Source organism: Bremia lactucae, linkage group LG3 (genome assembly GCF_004359215.1).
Source record: "Bremia lactucae strain SF5 linkage group LG3, whole genome shotgun sequence".
Classification (NCBI taxonomy): Eukaryota; Oomycota; class Peronosporomycetes; order Peronosporales; family Peronosporaceae; genus Bremia; species Bremia lactucae.
The window spans coordinates 3,797,108-3,802,565 of NC_090612.1; positions in this window are offsets into that span (position 1 = coordinate 3,797,108).

The window sequence follows — 5,458 nt, forward strand, 5'->3', positions numbered from 1 at the left end:
AGCTCTCCAATATATGGCCGATAGCCCGAAAGACGATTGCGCGCTGCACGCAGTGCAGATGGCGTTTGAGTTAATGGGCGGGCTCCACCGAGAAGTCGCAATTTTGAAGAAGCTCAGCGAGAAGTTTCTGGACCAGATGGTTTGCAGCGATTCAGGCCGAAGGGGCGGACTGAAGCATGTACAGCTGGTGAAGTTTCTCCGCGAAGAGGTTCCGAAGACGGGGTGACGGGTTAGCGTGGACGTGTTTAACAGGAATCAATTCAAGGGCCATGGAGTGGGACCGCTGGGAGTAGCAGCCCTGGCGTAACGTGCAAGTGAGCCGCTCGAAGATGGTGCGTACATCGTGTACGCACTCAAGTCCTCCCGACGTGGACACTGCATTGCCATGAAAAGGGAGGGAGAGAAGATGTACGTACGGGAAAACGGCCTGACCCAAGGCATAATGACGCAAACCTGGATCCGGAGCATTTGCTCAGTACGTCGCATCATACTTGCCTACGGCGCAGAATAGGGTCCATAAGGAGAGTAATGATAATGGGCGAAATGCACCTGATCCACCTATGATAATCAAAATGAAGCCAAGGCTTTACGCATCCGTTTCTATGGGTACAGACCACGCTGGCGGACGTGTAACGCCGTCGGGTTCTGGCTGAGAAAATCGCTGAAGAGTCGGTTGCGTGACAGCAGAGCAAGGAGAATTTGCTGCTGCGCCTGCTGACCAGGATCGTAAATGCGACGAAGGCGGTGACGAAAGTGCGCGCAAGCCGTTGTCAAGATGACCTGTAATGCGGGGAGAACAGGCGTGGGCTGTCTCCCGTCGAAGAGGCAACGATTGCGGTCTGTCCAGATGAAATGAAGCGTCACAGCACGAAGCGTGTGCCAAGCGTCATGAACTTCGTCATCACAGTCCTTGTAGTCATCACGCACACGCATCTTCCTTGCCAAGGCGATGTCAAGCCAATTCGGTCTCGAACGTAACAGCGGAGAAATAAGCTGGTTCAAAAGACGCCACAGCTGGGTCGCAAAGGTACACTCAAAGAACAAGTGCTCCACCGTCTCGATGGCGTTGCACCCATCGCGCACGCAATATTGAATGCGTGGGTGAGCAGCTTCGAGGAACCAGAACCGAGAGCGCACAGGCAAAAGACGGAACGCTAGACGGAACTGCAAGTCTTCGAATACTGGGAGCAGAATCGCGCGCAGGTGCTTGCTGTACCGCACAAGCGACCGGATCTGTTCCTGACTCACACGGCGCGAGTGAGCATTCATTGGGTGTGCTTTCGTCGGTGGGGTTGGTGTCCACACCACACGAAGCAAAGCCGATCGTGGAATTACAGGAACCAGGCATACTTTGTCCCCGCTCATGCATCCCAGGTATGGAGGTGGTGGTTGTAAAGCGAGCTGGGCCTGATGCACAAATTCGCGCGCGTTCAGACGCCAGACGATCTGCGTGGCTTCATTGTACAGTACTCGTAGCCACTTCGCCTGTTGTCCGGGTGCCGTGGACAAGAGTGTAAAGTCGATGTGCCGTTCAACAAAGTCACGCTGGGACGGCCACGCACAACCCGCGCGCATAAAGTCCGCCAGCGAACGCATGCGGAAGACTCGGGACACGTGGAGTCGAAAACTGCGTTGCGGTTCGGGAACCATACCAAGACATCGTCGATGTGGTGAGCTGGTGTGCGTTCGTGCAGCCTGCTCGTAGTGAAGCGCAGCATCGGAATGGAACCAGATCGGTTGGTGAAGACCGTAAGCAGCTTGCTCCTCCAGTGGAAGGTCACGCCACGTCAGCTTCCATCGAATTTTGTACCACCAGATCCAGGTTGCTTTCCACCACGGCGAGGCTAGACTCCAAGTGATCATTGCGCCATGCCGGAGCGGAGAGATCACAAGAAGGTCTAAGGCATGTCGTACCCCGTAGCGAGGAAGAATGGACGTCAGAAGCTCAACGCCGGCGGTCGTCCAGTTCCGAGCATTCGCGTCTGGTGCTGCACGAATGAACTGCAGCAGCAATGCAAGACGCTGTCGTTTGAGATGGGCATCTAAGCTGGGGATACCGAGGCCACCTTCACGCTTGGTCAGGTACAAAAATTCGCGCGGGATGAGCTGGACGTGGGATGCATCTCGGTCGTGCTTCCGGCTCAGAACAAATCGGTTCAGCATCGACTGCCACCGCTTCACCACTGTAGCAGGAATCGAGACGTGCTGCGTGTAGTGCCAGAGACGCGAGATCACCATCGTTTGAGCCACCAGAAGCCGGCCACGAAGTGTTCGAGCTCGTCTGTACCACACCTTGACGCCGTCGTAGAAGCGCTGGTCCAGAAAATCGACGATGGCGTCAACGACTGGAGACTGACCGAATGGGATGCCAAGATACTTCACAGTCTCGGTTCGGCCCAGCACGCGCACGCCAGGAAGCAAAGGACAGTCGTGGCTTCGATTCAGTGCGAGAAGCACCGACTTGGACAGGTTCAGCTGCGCTCCAGAGCCATTGCAGTACTCTTCCACGATCGCCAGCTGAGCCTGTAGGTTCGGTATCGAGCTACCAAGAAGAGTCGAGTCGTCCGCAAAGAACATGGACGTGGTAGTGTGATCCGCGTTCAGACACACACCGTACTCGTCATGCGAGCGCAGCATGTTACCCAGTGGCTCGATCGTCAAGACGAATAGCAGAGCAGACAACGGATCACCTTGCTTCACCCCTCTCGTTGGGTGCAGTGCTGGCTGAATGGTCTGGTTGATGACAAGATGCGCTTGGGGATCGGTGTACAGTAGCTGAATCCATTGCAGAAACGCGGTGTCGAAACCCATGCGCTCGAGCAGTCGGAACATGTAGTCCCAATTGACGCGATCGAACGCCTTCTGGAAGTCCAGGAAGAGCGCATACGCTTCTTCGTCGCGGCTCGTGACCAAGTCTTGTAGATCCGCCAGGAACCGGATATGGTGGTGGATCGACCGACGTTTGACAAAACCCTTCTGGTCAGGATGAATCAAGTCGAGAAGGACGCTCTGCAACCGATACGACAGTGCCTTGGACAACACCTTCACATCGACTTGGACGAGTGCGATTGGTCGGTAGTTACCAGGCTCGGCACGCGATCCCTTCTTGTGCAGGAGCACGACGGCTGTCTTGCGCTGTGATGGAAGCAGCACGCCACATTTGAGACGGTGATGGAAGACTATGCTCAAGCACTCGCCAAACACACCCGGAGCCACCTGGTAAAATCCAGCGGTCAGTCCGTCCATGCCAGGTGCCGACGTTGCCTTCATGTGTCGGATCGCACTCGCCATGTCTGCGGCAGTAACTGGTGCGTTCAAGATCGCACTATCAATATCCGAGACGAAGCGGACAATCGAGTCAAGAAGCTTGTGCTGCAGTCCAGTGTCAGGAGGAGGAGCCCGTCCCGCCGGACTGTTAGGGTCGCCCATCTCGGACCCCCAGTGCTCCAGGAAGCGGAGAGAAATCTCGTGAGGGTTGCTCGAGACACTGCCAGTTGGTGTCACAACCTCCTCAATCGAGACACGCCGCAAGCTTCTATCCAGCGGACGGAAGAAGTGCCTGGTCGACTTTTCAGCATTGGTAGCTTGGAAGTCGAACGCAGTGTCTTGGTTGTACTGACTAGTCCGAGTGACTATTTCCTTGTAATTCCGTAAAGCCTCACCGTAGAGCTCACGATCGTCATCACGCGGTGACGTACGATATCGGGCGGCAGCCAGATCGAGTGCGACCCGAGCGTCTTCAACTGCCCGAGTATCTTGGAGGCGAAGCTTCTTTTGCACGTCTTGTAGCTGGGTCTTGATGTGTGCCTTCCACGCCTCCCAGACTTTACCCGGGTTCGAAGAGGCGCGCAGGGCATCACGAACCAGCTCAGCTTCTTTCTCGATTGCAGTAACCACCACTGGGTACTCGAGCAAGTAGCGAGGAAATTTCCAGTACCCCCGACCGTGGAGCTGCGCGCACGACCGGAAACGCACCGAGTGAGCCAGATGGTCACCAGCGTGCGTCGGCAGGAAATACTTGGAGCTGGCGTAAAAGCGATCACAGTGTGCCCCGGACAGCAATATGTAGTCCAGCCGGTTCTTCCGAGGAAGAGGGCCAGTGAACACACGCCCGGTAACCCGTCTAGCTCAGTTGGTAGAGCGCTGGCCTTTTAAGCCAGTGGTCGTGGGTTCGAGCCCCACGGGGGGTGAAAAACGCTGCATGGCAGAAGAGGAGTCGCCATTTTGCTCTGCATCGCAACCATGAGCTGCAGCATCTTCACTTTATAAACATTTTAACACTTCCATTAAGCACGTCTTTTGCATCGACATGCACCTCTCTTTAAGCTGCAATCGATACCAGTTCTGTCTGGAGCATATAAACGCGAGCGTAAGCACAGTGTTAGGCGCGGTCAAAGTTTTAATAACTACTTATGTGTCCAAGTCTTCCAAATTAAGTGCTGAGATATTAAATTGCCTAAAATGAATCAGACGGGGCGAAACCCGTCTAGCTCAGTTGGTAGAGGATGGCCTTTTAAGCCAGTGGTCGTGGGTTCGAGCCCCACGGGGGGCGACAAACGCTGCATGGCAGAAGAGTAGTCGCCATTTTGCTCTGCATCGCAACCATGAGCTGCAGCATCTTCACTCCATAGACATTTTAACACTTTCATTAAGCACGTCTTTTGCATCGACATGCACCTCTCTTTAAGCTGCAATGGATACCAGTTCTGTCTGGAGCATATAAACGCGAGCGTAAGCACAGTGTTAGGCGCAGTAACTGTATTTAAGCTGGTCAAAGTTTTAATAACTACTTATGTGTCCAAGTCTTCCAAATTAAGTGCTGAGATATTAAATTGCTTAAAATGAATCAGACGGGGCGAAACCCGTCTAGCTCAGTTGGTAGAGGATGGCCATTTAAGCCAGTGGTCGTGGGTTCGTGCCCCACGGGGAAGGTGACAAACGCTTCATGGCAGAAGAGTAGTCGCCATTTTGCTTTGCATCGCAACCATGACTTGCAGCATCTTCACTCCATAAACATTTTACACTTCCATTTAGCACGTCTTTTGCATCGACATGCACCTCTCTTTAAGCTGCAATGGATACCAGTTCTGTCTGGAGCATATAAACGCGAGCGTAAGCACAGTGTTAGGCGCAGTAACTGTATTTAAGCTGGTCAAAGTTTTAATAACTACTTATGTGTCNGTGTCTTTTAAAATCCGAGACAATTTATTGCAGATAGGATTTGCCCTTTATATAAGGCCAACATTCTATCTTACCACTACTCGATGATCGGCGAGCTGGATACGGTTTCACTGGCATCGCGATGTTCGTCGAACATTGCAACCCATATGGATAAAGCGCACATGAAAATGTGGCATACTGTAAATGTACTTGTGTTGCTATAGATTGTTGATATCGTGGCATTCACGCGTGATTAGCCATTCAATTCAAGCTCTGTAGAACTCGAATTTTCACAGCT